The sequence below is a fragment of the Eptatretus burgeri genome, chromosome 17 (genome assembly GCF_056783735.1).
Source record: "Eptatretus burgeri isolate ZD-2024b chromosome 17, Ebu_testis_v1, whole genome shotgun sequence".
Lineage (NCBI taxonomy): Eukaryota > Metazoa > Chordata > Myxini > Myxiniformes > Myxinidae > Eptatretus > Eptatretus burgeri.
Genome location: NC_140977.1, coordinates 49,781,713 through 49,794,555, shown reverse-complemented (window position 1 = coordinate 49,794,555; position 12,843 = coordinate 49,781,713). Strand labels below are relative to the sequence as shown.

At 38.8% G+C, this 12,843-nt stretch overlaps 1 protein-coding gene across 1 annotated transcript in view; it reads right to left on the bottom strand.

The window, feature by feature from the left end:
• GPR139 (G protein-coupled receptor 139) overlaps positions 1–12,606 on the bottom strand; it is a 51,856-nt gene extending 39,250 nt beyond the window's left edge. Inside the window, exons 1-2 of the mRNA XM_085860955.1 lie at positions 12,016–12,606; positions 11,716–11,881 (exon numbers count right to left, since the gene is read on the bottom strand). The gene's annotated coding sequence lies outside the window, so the exon portion shown is untranslated. The remainder of the gene's footprint in view (positions 1–11,715; positions 11,882–12,015) is intronic.
• Between the last annotated feature and the right edge of the window lie 237 nt (positions 12,607–12,843).

Sequence of the window (12,843 nt, the reverse complement as noted above, 5' to 3'; positions counted from 1 at the left end):
CATCAATGTACTTTAAAAGGAGCAAAGACATTGTGAGATATCATTGTACATTAAAACGAGCAAGGACATTGTGAGATATCAATGTACTTTAAAACGAACAAGGATATTGTGAGATATCAATGTACTTTAAAACGAGCAAGGACATTGTGAGATATCATTGTACATTAAAACGAGCAAGGACATTGTGAGATATCAATGTACTTTAAAACAAACAAGGACATTGTGAGATATCATTGTACATTAAAACGAGCAAGGACATTGTGAGATATCAATGTACTTTAAAACAAACAAGGACATTGTGAGATATCAATGCACTTTAAAACGAACAAGGACATTGTGAGATATCAATGCACTTTAAAACGAGCAAGGACATTGTGAGATATCATTGTACATTAAAACGAGCAAGGACATTGTGAGATATCAATGTACTTTAAAACGTACAAGGATATTGTGAGATATCATTGTACTTCAAAACTAGCAAGGACATTGTGAGATATCAATGTACTTTAAAACGAACAAGGACATTGTGAGACATCAATGTACTTTAAAACGAGCAAAGACATTGTGAGATATCAATGTACTTTAAAACGAACAAGGACATTGTGAGATATCAATGTACTTTAAAACAAGCAAGGACGATTGAGATATCAATGTATTTTAAAACGAACAAGGACATTGTGAGATATCAATGTACTTTAAAACGAGCAAGGACATTGTGAGATATCATTGTACATTAAAACGAGCAAGGACATTGTGAGATATCAATGTACTTGAAAACGAGCAAGGACATTGAGAGAAATCATTGTACTTTAAAACGAGCAAGGACATTGTGAGATATCAAAGTACTTTAAAACAAACAAGGACATTGTGAGATATCAATGTACTTTAAAACGAACAAGGACATTGTGAGACATCAATGTACTTTAAAACGAGCAAAGACATTGTGAGATATCAATGTACTTTAAAACGAGCAAGGACGATTGAGATATCAATGTATTTTAAAACGAACAAGGACATTGTGAGATATCAATGTACTTTAAAACGAGCAAGGACGATGTGAGATATCAATGTACTTTAAAACGAGCAAGGACATTGTGAGATATCATTGTACATTAAAACGAGCAAGGACATTGTGAGATATCAATGTACTTGAAAACGAGCAAGGACATTGTGAGAAATCATTGTACTTTAAAACGAGCAAGGACATTGTGAGATATCAATGTACTTTAAAACAAACAAGGACATTGTGAGATGTCAATGTACTTTAAAACAAACAAGGACATTGTGAGATATCAATGTACTTTAAAACGAACAAGGACATTGTGAGACATCAATGTACTTTAAAACGAGCAAAGACATTGTGAGATATCATTGTACATCAAAACGAGCAAGGACATTGTGAGATATCAATGTACTTTAAAACGAACAAGGATATTGTGATATATCAATGTACTTTAAAACGAGCAAGGACGATGTGAGATATCAATGTACTTTAAAACGAGCAAGGACATTGTGAGAAATCATTGAACTTTAAAACGAGCAAGGACATTGTGAGATATCAATGTACTTTAAAACAAACAAGGACATTGTGAGATATCAATGTACTTTAAAACGAACAAGGACATTGTGAGACATCAATGTACTTTAAAACGAGCAAGGACATTGTGAGATATCAATGTACTTTAAAACAAACAAGGACATTGTGAGATATCAATGTACTTTAAAACGAACAAGGACATTGTGAGACATCAATGTACTTTAAAACGAGCAAAGACATAGTGAGATATCAATGTACTTTAAAACGAACAAGGACATTGTGAGATATCAATGTACTTTAAAACGAGCAAGGACATTGAGATATCAATGTACTTTAAAATGAGCAAAGACATTGTGAGATATCAATGTACTTTAAAACGAGCAAGGACATTGTGAGATATCAATGTACTTTAAAACGAGCAAGGACGATTGAGATATCAATGTATTTTAAAACGAACAAGGACATTGTAAGATATCAATGTACTTTAAAACGAACAAGGACATTGTGAGATATCAATGTACTTTAAAACGAGCAAGGACGATGTGAGATATCAATGTACTTTAAAAAGAGCAAGGACATTGTGAGATATCATTGTACATTAAAACGAGCAAGGACATTGTGAGATATCAATGCACTTTAAAACGAGCAAGGACATTGTGAGATATCATTGTACATGAAAACGAACAAGGACATTGTGAGATATCAATGTACTTTAAAACGAGCAAGGACGATGTGAGATATCAATGTACTTTAAAACGAGCAAGGACATTGTGAGATATCATTGTACATTAAAACGAGCAAGGACATTGTGAGATATCAATGTACTTTAAAACGAACAAGGACATTGTGAGACATCAATGTACTTTCAAACGAGCAAAGACATTGTGAGATATCAATGTACTTTAAAACGAACAAGGACATTGTGAGATATCAATGTACTTTAAAACGAACAAGGACATTGTGAGATATCAATGTACTTTAAAACGAACAAGGACATTGTGAGATATCAATGTACTTTAAAACGAACAAGGACATTGTGAGATATCAATGTACTTTAAAACGAGCAAGGACGATTGAGATATCAATGTATTTTAAAACGAACAAGGACATTGTGAGATATCAATGCACTTAATAAAACGAGCAAGGACATTGTGAGATATCATTGTACATTAAAACGAGCAAGGACATTGTGAGATATCATTGTACATTAAAACGAGCAAGGACATTGTGAGATATCATTGTACTTTAAAACGAACAAGGACATTGTGAGATATCATTGTACTTCAAAACTAGCAAGGACATTGTGAGATATCAATGTACTTTAAAACGAACAAGGACATTGTGAGACATCAATGTACTTTAAAACTAGCAAAGACATTGTGAGACATCAATGTACTTTAAAACGAGCAAAGACATTGTGAGATATCAATGTACTTTAAAACGAGCAAGGACGATGTGAGATATCAATGTACTTTAAAACGAGCAAGGACATTGTGAGATATCAATGTACTTTAAAACGAACAAGGACATTGTGAGATATCAATGTACTTTAAAACGAACAAGGACATTGTGAGATATCAATGTACTTTAAAACGAGCAAGGACGATTGAGATATCAATGTATTTTAAAACGAACAAGGACATTGTGAGATATCAATGCACTTAATAAAACGAGCAAGGACATTGTGAGATATCATTGTACATTAAAACGAGCAAGGACATTGTGAGATATCATTGTACATTAAAACGAGCAAGGACATTGTGAGATATCATTGTACTTTAAAACGAACAAGGACATTGTGAGATATCATTGTACTTCAAAACTAGCAAGGACATTGTGAGATATCAATGTACTTTAAAACGAACAAGGACATTGTGAGACATCAATGTACTTTAAAACTAGCAAAGACATTGTGAGACATCAATGTACTTTAAAACGAGCAAAGACATTGTGAGATATCAATGTACTTTAAAACGAGCAAGGACGATGTGAGATATCAATGTACTTTAAAACGAGCAAGGACATTGTGAGATATCAATGTACTTGAAAACGAGCAAGGACATTGTGAGATATCAATGTACTTTAAAACAAACAAGGACATTGTGAGATATCAATGTACTTTAAAACGAACAAGGACATTGTGAGACATCAATGTACTTTAAAAGGAGCAAAGACATTGTGAGATATCATTGTACATTAAAACGAGCAAGGACATTGTGAGATATCAATGTACTTTAAAACGAGCAAGGACGATGTGAGATATCAATGTACTTTAAAACAAGCAAGGACATTGTGAGATATCAATGTACTTTAAAACGAGCAAGGACATTGTGAGAAATCATTGTACTTTAAAACGAGCAAGGACATTGTGAGATATCATTGTACATTAAAACGAGCAAGGACATTGTGAGATATCAATGTACTTTAAAACGAGCAAGGACATTGTGAGATATTAATGTACTTTAAAACGAGCAAGGACGATTGAGATATCAATGTACTTTAAAACGAGCAAGGACATTGTGAGATATCAATGTACTTTAAAACGAGCAAGGACATTGTGAGAAATCATTGTACTTTAAAACGAGCAAGGACATTGTGAGATATCAATGTACTTTAAAACAAACAAGGACATTGTGAGATATCAATGTACTTTAAAACGAACAAGGACATTGTGAGACATCAATGTACTTTAAAACGAGCAAAGACATAGTGAGATATCAATGTACTTTAAAACGAACAAGGACATTGTGAGATATCAATGTGCTTTAAAACTAACAAGGACATTGTGAGATATCAATGTACTTTAAAACGAGCAAAGACATTGTGAGATATCAATGCACTTTAAAACGAGCAAGGACATTGTGAGATATCAATGTACTTTAAAACGAGCAAGGACGATTGAGATATCAATGTATTTTAAAACGAACAAGGACATTGTGAGATATCAATGTACTTTAAAACGAACAAAGACATTGTGAGATATCAATGTACTTTAAAACGAGCAAGGACGATGTGAGATATCAATGTACTTTAAAAAGAGCAAGGACATTGTGAGATATCATTGTACATTTAAACGAACAAGGACATTGTGAGATATCATTGTACATTAAAACGAGCAAGGACATTGTGAGATATCAATGTACTTTAAAACGAGCAAGGACATTGTGAGATATCATTGTACATTAAAACGAGCAAGGACATTGTGAGATATCATTGTACTTTAAAACGAACAAGGACATTGTGAGATATCATTGTACTTCAAAACTAGCAAGGACATTGTGAGATATCAATGTACTTTAAAACGAACAAGGACATTGTGAGACATCAATGTACTTTAAAACGAGCAAAGACATTGTGAGATATCAATGTACTTTAAAACGAACAAGGACATTGTGAGATATCAATGTACTTTAAAACGAACAAGGACATTGTGAGATATCAATGTACTTTAAAACGAGCAAGGACATTGTGAGATATCATTGTACATTAAAACGAGCAAGGACATTGTGAGATATCATTGTACTTTAAAACGAACAAGGACATTGTGAGATATCATTGTACTTCAAAACTAGCAAGGACATTGTGAGATATCAATGTACTTTAAAACGAACAAGGACATTGTGAGACATCAATGCACTTTAAAACGAGCAAAGACATTGTGAGATATCAATGTACTTTAAAACGAACAAGGACATTGTGAGATATCAATGTACTTTAAAACGAACAAGGACATTGTGAGATATCAATGTACTTTAAAACGAGCAAGGACGATGTGAGATATCAATGTACTTTAAAACGAGCAAGGACATTGTGAGATATCAATGTACTTGAAAACGAGCAAGGACATTGTGAGAAATCATTGTACTTTAAAACGAGCAAGGACATTGTGAGATATCAATGTACTTTAAAACAAACAAGGACATTGTGAGATATCAATGTACTTTAAAACGAACAAGGACATTGTGAGACATCAATGTACTTTAAAAGGAGCAAAGACATTGTGAGATATCATTGTACATTAAAACGAGCAAGGACATTGTGAGATATCAATGTACTTTAAAACGAACAAGGATATTGTGAGATATCAATGTACTTTAAAACGAGCAAGGACATTGTGAGATATCATTGTACATTAAAACGAGCAAGGACATTGTGAGATATCAATGTACTTTAAAACAAACAAGGACATTGTGAGATATCATTGTACATTAAAACGAGCAAGGACATTGTGAGATATCAATGTACTTTAAAACAAACAAGGACATTGTGAGATATCAATGTACTTTAAAACGAACAAGGACATTGTGAGATATCAATGTACTTTAAAACGAGCAAGGACATTGTGAGATATCATTGTACATTAAAACGAGCAAGGACATTGTGAGATATCAATGTACTTTAAAACGTACAAGGATATTGTGAGATATCATTGTACTTCAAAACTAGCAAGGACATTGTGAGATATCAATGTACTTTAAAACGAACAAGGACATTGTGAGACATCAATGTACTTTAAAACGAGCAAAGACATTGTGAGATATCAATGTACTTTAAAACGAACAAGGACATTGTGAGATATCAATGTACTTTAAAACAAGCAACGACGATTGAGATATCAATGTATTTTAAAACGAACAAGGACATTGTGAGATATCAATGTACTTTAAAACGAGCAAGGACATTGTGAGATATCATTGTACATTAAAACGAGCAAGGACATTGTGAGATATCAATGTACTTGAAAACGAGCAAGGACATTGAGAGAAATCATTGTACTTTAAAACGAGCAAGGACATTGTGAGATATCAATGTACTTTAAAACAAACAAGGACATTGTGAGATATCAATGTACTTTAAAACGAACAAGGACATTGTGAGACATCAATGTACTTTAAAACGAGCAAAGACATTGTGAGATATCAATGTACTTGAAAACGAGCAAGGACATTGTGAGAAATCATTGTACTTTAAAACGAGCAAGGACATTGTGAGATATCAATGTACTTTAAAACAAACAAGGACATTGTGAGATATCATTGTACATCAAAACGAGCAAGGACATTGTGAGATATCAATGTACTTTAAAACGAACAAGGATATTGTGATATATCAATGTACTTTAAAACGAGCAAGGACGATGTGAGATATCAATGTACTTTAAAACGAGCAAGGACATTGTGAGAAATCATTGTACTTTAAAACGAGCAAGGACATTGTGAGATATCAATGTACTTTAAAACAAACAAGGACATTGTGAGATATCATTGTACATCAAAACGAGCAAGGACATTGTGAGATATCAATGTACTTTAAAACGAACAAGGATATTGTGATATATCAATGTACTTTAAAACGAGCAAGGACGATGTGAGATATCAATGTACTTTAAAACGAGCAAGGACATTGTGAGAAATCATTGTACTTTAAAACGAGCAAGGACATTGTGAGATATCAATGTACTTTAAAACAAACAAGGACATTGTGAGATATCAATGTACTTTAAAACGAACAAGGACATTGTGAGACATCAATGTACTTTAAAACGAGCAAAGACATAGTGAGATATCAATGTACTCTAAAACGAGCAAGGACATTGTGTGATATCAATGTACTTTAAAACGAGCAAGGACATTGTGAGATATCAATGTACTTTAACACGAACAAGGACGTTGTGAGATATCAATGTACTTTAAAACGAGCAAGGACGATTGAGATATCAATGTATTTTAAAACGAACAAGGACATTGTGAGATATCAATGTACTTTAAAACGAACAAGGACATTGTGAGATATCAATGTACTCTAAAACGAGCAAGGACATTGTGTGATATCAATGTACTTTAAAACGAGCAAGGACATTGTGAGATATCAATGTACTTTAACACGAACAAGGACGTTGTGAGATATCAATGTACTTTAAAACGAACAAGGACGTTGTGAGATATCAATGTACTTTTACAAACTTTGGGCCACAATGAATGAATGAAACGTAAAGACCATTGATCACACCAAACATCGTTCATTCCAGTAAATTACCATGCACGTTTCAAGGTTGACTCAGAATTACACTGCGAGTAAGCGCGGAGTGCGAATTGCGTCAATGGCGACACCAGTCTCATCGAACTCCGGCACACTCTCATCGAGCACACGCTTTGCGCTCGAGAGCGAGTTTTCTCGAATGCGTCAGGGCTTGTCTATTTATTCCATACGCAAATCCGCAATAATTATAAATCTCCCAAGCTTGTATTCTCCGCAAGTGCCACTTTCGTTCCCTCTGCCAGACTATCTCTTCTTGAAAGGAACCACCATTAAAGATCTTCACCTGGTGTGCCTTACCACACTGAAGGTGATTTTGCAATATTAAAAACCTACTCGGTGTTCTTGTGTTTAATATTAACTGTAGACATGTTCAAAGTGACCCCATCTCCGTGTCGCTCCTTCTCCCTCCCACTCTCCCCTTCAATCTCTGCCGATTCTCCCACGGTCCCCTCTCTTCATTCCATCTCGCTCCATCTTCCAGACCCCAACGTCCGCAATCATCAAATGGCCCCGAACCATACGAGCCTTCCACAGACATTTCAACTACCTGTTCGATGCAGGTAAAGGTCGTGCAGCGCGCGAATTGGTGAAAGCACACGTGGTTCGACCTTCAAGCAGACAGACAAATTGTCTGGAGCTCTCAATTCTGCAATCTCATTTAAATCTAGCCATTCCTCACTCGCCCCTGGCTCCCATTCTGTTTGATACAAACTCGCTCTCTCACTCCATCTCTCCGTGCCACTATTTCTTCGAAACGACGCGGGCTATTCATGAAGGGCTGCTTGACCATCAATAATTCCACTTCAGAATGTGACTTCAACGTACCGAGCAGGGGAGGCCCAGCTGTGGAGCAGGTAATCAGAAAGAGTTTGCCACCAGGAGAGAAGGATATGAGATGCAGTAGAATTCATGAAAAGGCAACATCGGCTTCATGCCTGGTGTTGGCTTAATGGTTAGTTGTGGGCTTGGGATCTTAGGATCCTGTGTTCAAATCCCCCTCGGCTGTTGAATTAATACCAGGTGGGGTTGAATCTGCCTGTCATCGTTCCGAGGTCGGCAAAATGAGTGCCAGCTTGCTGGTGTCCTGTGTCGGAACGGCGACATGTCCAGGATTGTGCCCAATAGCCAAGGAGATGCTCTGCACAGAGTATGGTCCCGATTGATGGATGGATGGATGGATGGATGGATGGAACATCGGCTTCTGGTGTAATCACCAGTGGCTGGAGAATCACTCTGTCTGTGGAAACGTTGTTAATGTTCATGGAAAAGGAAAACAGTATTTTCATTCATCTTGTTTTACTATAGCCTCGACACCCTGCAGGTACAATGGGGTGTTCAACTCGCTCTCAGGACGACTTGCAATCCTCCAAGACTTTTATTATTTCACGAGCAAAGGTAGCCGGTGTTGCTGGGCAAAGCCTGGTCCCTCCCACCTTTCCACCCATTCCCCTCTCTCATACCACCCCTCCTCCCTCTGGACTCACACCCCTTCCCCTCTATCCTCCCATTCAACCTCCCCCCCCCCCATCCAGACTCTCACACCTCCTCCCACCCCCTCCCTCAAGATTCCCACCCATTCCCTTCACTCCTCCTCCCACCCCACCCTCTCCCTCTGGACTCTTCAGGGTCTTCTGTGTCTTAAGGGTGTTGAAGGTCTGATGGGGTCTCAGGAGTCTTTAAGGATTTGGGGGTCTTAAGGGGTCTTCCAAGGTCTCAGGGGTCTCAACAGTCTAAATGGTCGAAAGATTTCAAAGGTACATTCCAATAGTACATAATTAATCGATGTATGTGGAGTCAGAGTGCAACTGACGTTCAAAGAGTATGTAATTAAGAGACATATAGTCACACGGCTTCACGGACGGACAGAGTCTTCAGGGTGTTACGAGTTTCTGGGGGCTAAAGGGTCTTAAAAGGCTGAGGTGATGGATGAAAGTACCCTTCGGACAATCCCTGGGTCACACTTGATCTGTGTGCCAATTTTGGTATTTGTCGGCCTCGCGGTCTTTGAAAAAACATGAACATACAGACATAGACAGACAGACAGACAGACAGAGACGACAAATTATATTTATTAGATTAGATGTCCAAGTCCTGTTCATTTGAATGAAGGAAAAACATTTCTTACAAATTGTATAATCCGCTGCCGAGATAGCCTTAAGGTATGCACACTTACCCGTGAGCTGCCTAACCTGGGTTCGAATCCAGAGCCAGCTATACTACAACCATCCAGGTATTTCACAGGCAGGGTGACGCATCGATGTGTGTACCATGCCTCAGATGGACGTTAAGCCGGATGCTATGTCTGCTCGCATTAGTTGGTAGATGCCAGACATACCCCAGTCTCCTTCATGAAGGATAGGTTAGTTATCACCGGCACCCTGGAAAAGATTCCAAAATAAAATTCTCCTGTTTGTGAAACTACTTTTTTGGATGATCAACTGCACTCTACCATCCAGCGCTTCCAGCAAGCGGTGCATCACCATTGCATGTAATCCTTAATCCTTGCCCCCATTAACCCTACCGAACGCAACTCTCTCACTTGCAGGTTGCTCTGTTTCCTCCCCTCCACTCTCTCCTCTCTTACTCCATTCACTCATTCCCTTGTTCATCGAGTCCAACTGTGGCCCCAAATATCAGTGCATTGCCATTTCACCCTCCACCGCCTCGCTCTTCCATGAGCCTCGACCCTGGACCAGAAAGAAAATTCCCTGGGTCCTTCAGTCGAGAATCCCCTCGATGGATCGGTTCTAGCCTCGAAACGTTTCTCGACTCGTCATAAAAGTGCCAAACTGGCTTACTGTGGTTGTTGTTGAACAATTAAAAACCCCTTTCTTGGAACTTTCTGAACGCCCGTCATACTTCAGCTTTGACCCCGACAACCAACGTGTTAACGATCATTCGGATCGTACAACACTCCTCTCCTGGCATCAAACGGAGCCTAAAGTGAGATTTCGAAAACACAATTACCGGACGACATCCGGTTATTGCTGCATTTAGTTTTCTTACATTTATGTCACTGAGAGTTCAAAGAACACCTTACCACCCCGCGCAGTGTTCCACGATATAATACAATTTAAATGGAATGGAGATTACAAAAGACTCGTACAAAAAGATTCCGGAAGTTTACCGCTGTTGATGCAGCGTCTTTCACGCCACCTTGTTTAACACGTTGCATTAGTTACTCGTGCCCGTTGTTTGTGTCCTTTATAATGTCCTTACGAACATCAAGTTTCTTGTTTGGAATGATTTTTAAATTTGTTTCACTGCCAAACAAACAGAGGAAGAAATTATAATCGCTCCTCTGTGTGCATGTGTGATCGGGCCAAATTCAACGTCTAAGTACTGTTAAACTACAGGTTTGTTTTCCGATTCGTGTTCAAAATATAACATTCAATTGAAATGAAGTTGCTCCTCGATCATAAACTGATGATTGTCGACTGACAGAAATGTACCAATTGCTTGAGCTCGCTTTTCGCTCCGCGAACACCGAGCAATAAATATAAACTAGTCAGATTTTTTTAATTTCTGAAGTTGCTTGTTCGGGACTTTGATTGGCTGAGGGAGGCAACAGTGACACGCGCGTGTGGTTCACAGCCAATCAGGAGCCTGCAAAGGCAAGAAACACCACCTCCACCAAACATCGCTGATGTAATCCCCCACCCTCCCCCATGTAGGCCTGAGCAGAAATTTAGAATTTGGCCACAGTACCCAGCACACAGTGACTGACCCTTCTCAAAAGACTCCGTCGAATCGAGAACACCCACCAGCGAATGCTGACGGACGTCACAGCCGGTTTAACGTTTCAGGAAAGCTACCAAAATGCGATACGGATGAGACGTCATACATGGGTCATGGCCCTGTCATTGCAAGCTTTGTGTCTGGAAGGCAAATTCATCATAAGCATTTAACTGGACGGTCGATATGCAGTTAAAACGACTCGAATTGTCCTTGTGTGGAATCCGATACTGTGTTGGAACCTGGACAAGACAAGGATGATCTGGTTAAAGGAGAGAGCAACAGGCAATGCTGCAACGGGGAGCAAAGGGAGAGGACTCATGTTGCTTCATCCATCAAGCGACCGAATGGGAAAGCCATTATCAATTAAACCAATTGCTTGCTGAGAGTGAGGAATCTGTTACCTGCTGTTGTTGTTGTTGTTGTTGAACTCACGTGGACTTGCCATCACGATTATGTGGCACGTTAAATAAATAATCAGCGTTGCATCACGTGGTACCCAGGACTACAGACCAAAGACCCAAGTCATGCGGGTAAATCACCAGAGAAAGCACTTCAATGATCTTCAACCTGCAGCACATCATCGCAACATTGACCATCGTGTTACCTGGATCGTTAGCCAACAATCGCGGTGACTGTTACCTAACTGCGGAATGGTTGAAGGTGTGTCAACAGGAAAGGTGTGGGGCTTGAGGATGACACACCACCAGGTCCACGTCGGCCATTGGTCGAGCTCCATCTTCCCCGTCCTAATGAGATTGTTTCTCACCGCTTCTGAAAAATATTAATTTTATTAGGAGCGGATGGTACAGCGTGCACAAATGTTCCATTGCATTCATTCCTTTCATCCACAACCTTCACCACTTGCATCTCCAGGTCAAAGTACTTTGTGCGCCTAACAAATTGAACGCGATTGCAAACAGTGCAGGGTAATGGTCAAGCAAAGCAGTCTTATCGACCATCCAGAGATCAACATGCTTGCCTCCATATGCTCACCCGCTCCCGCCCAAAAAAACATTTTTAAAAAACCTTTCTCCGTCTCGTACTACATCACGCAATGTTTGTAGCTGCGAGTCCCGCTGCAACTATTCTTCGGCATATCCACAGTATCAGGAAAACGTACTTCGCAATGCCACGGGAATCCAATGTGCTCGAGATTGTCTGCGGGCTCGAAGCTGGATAATGGGGCATGACGTTACCGATGCACAACGGACACACTAAGTGGAAAAGTGTAATTTGGATTTTGTATGATTTTTTCAGCCAGAGAGATTTTTGTGAACAATAGGCACTTGAAGGCAAATCCACTATGATCGGTAGTCATGGAGCATCGACGTCAACTACCCGTGCAATTTCCTATTATAAAAAATGTACACAAGAGCTCCAACAACAGCTGAGGAACCCCCTTTACCAATCCCCTCAACCCTCTCCTTCCAAATCTGTGTATTAACTGAAGACATTTGCAGAAGAGAGCGTTAAACAAGAGGGAATCAACAAGAGATGGAAAGTCTTCACTGAGACGAGACCAGAACCTC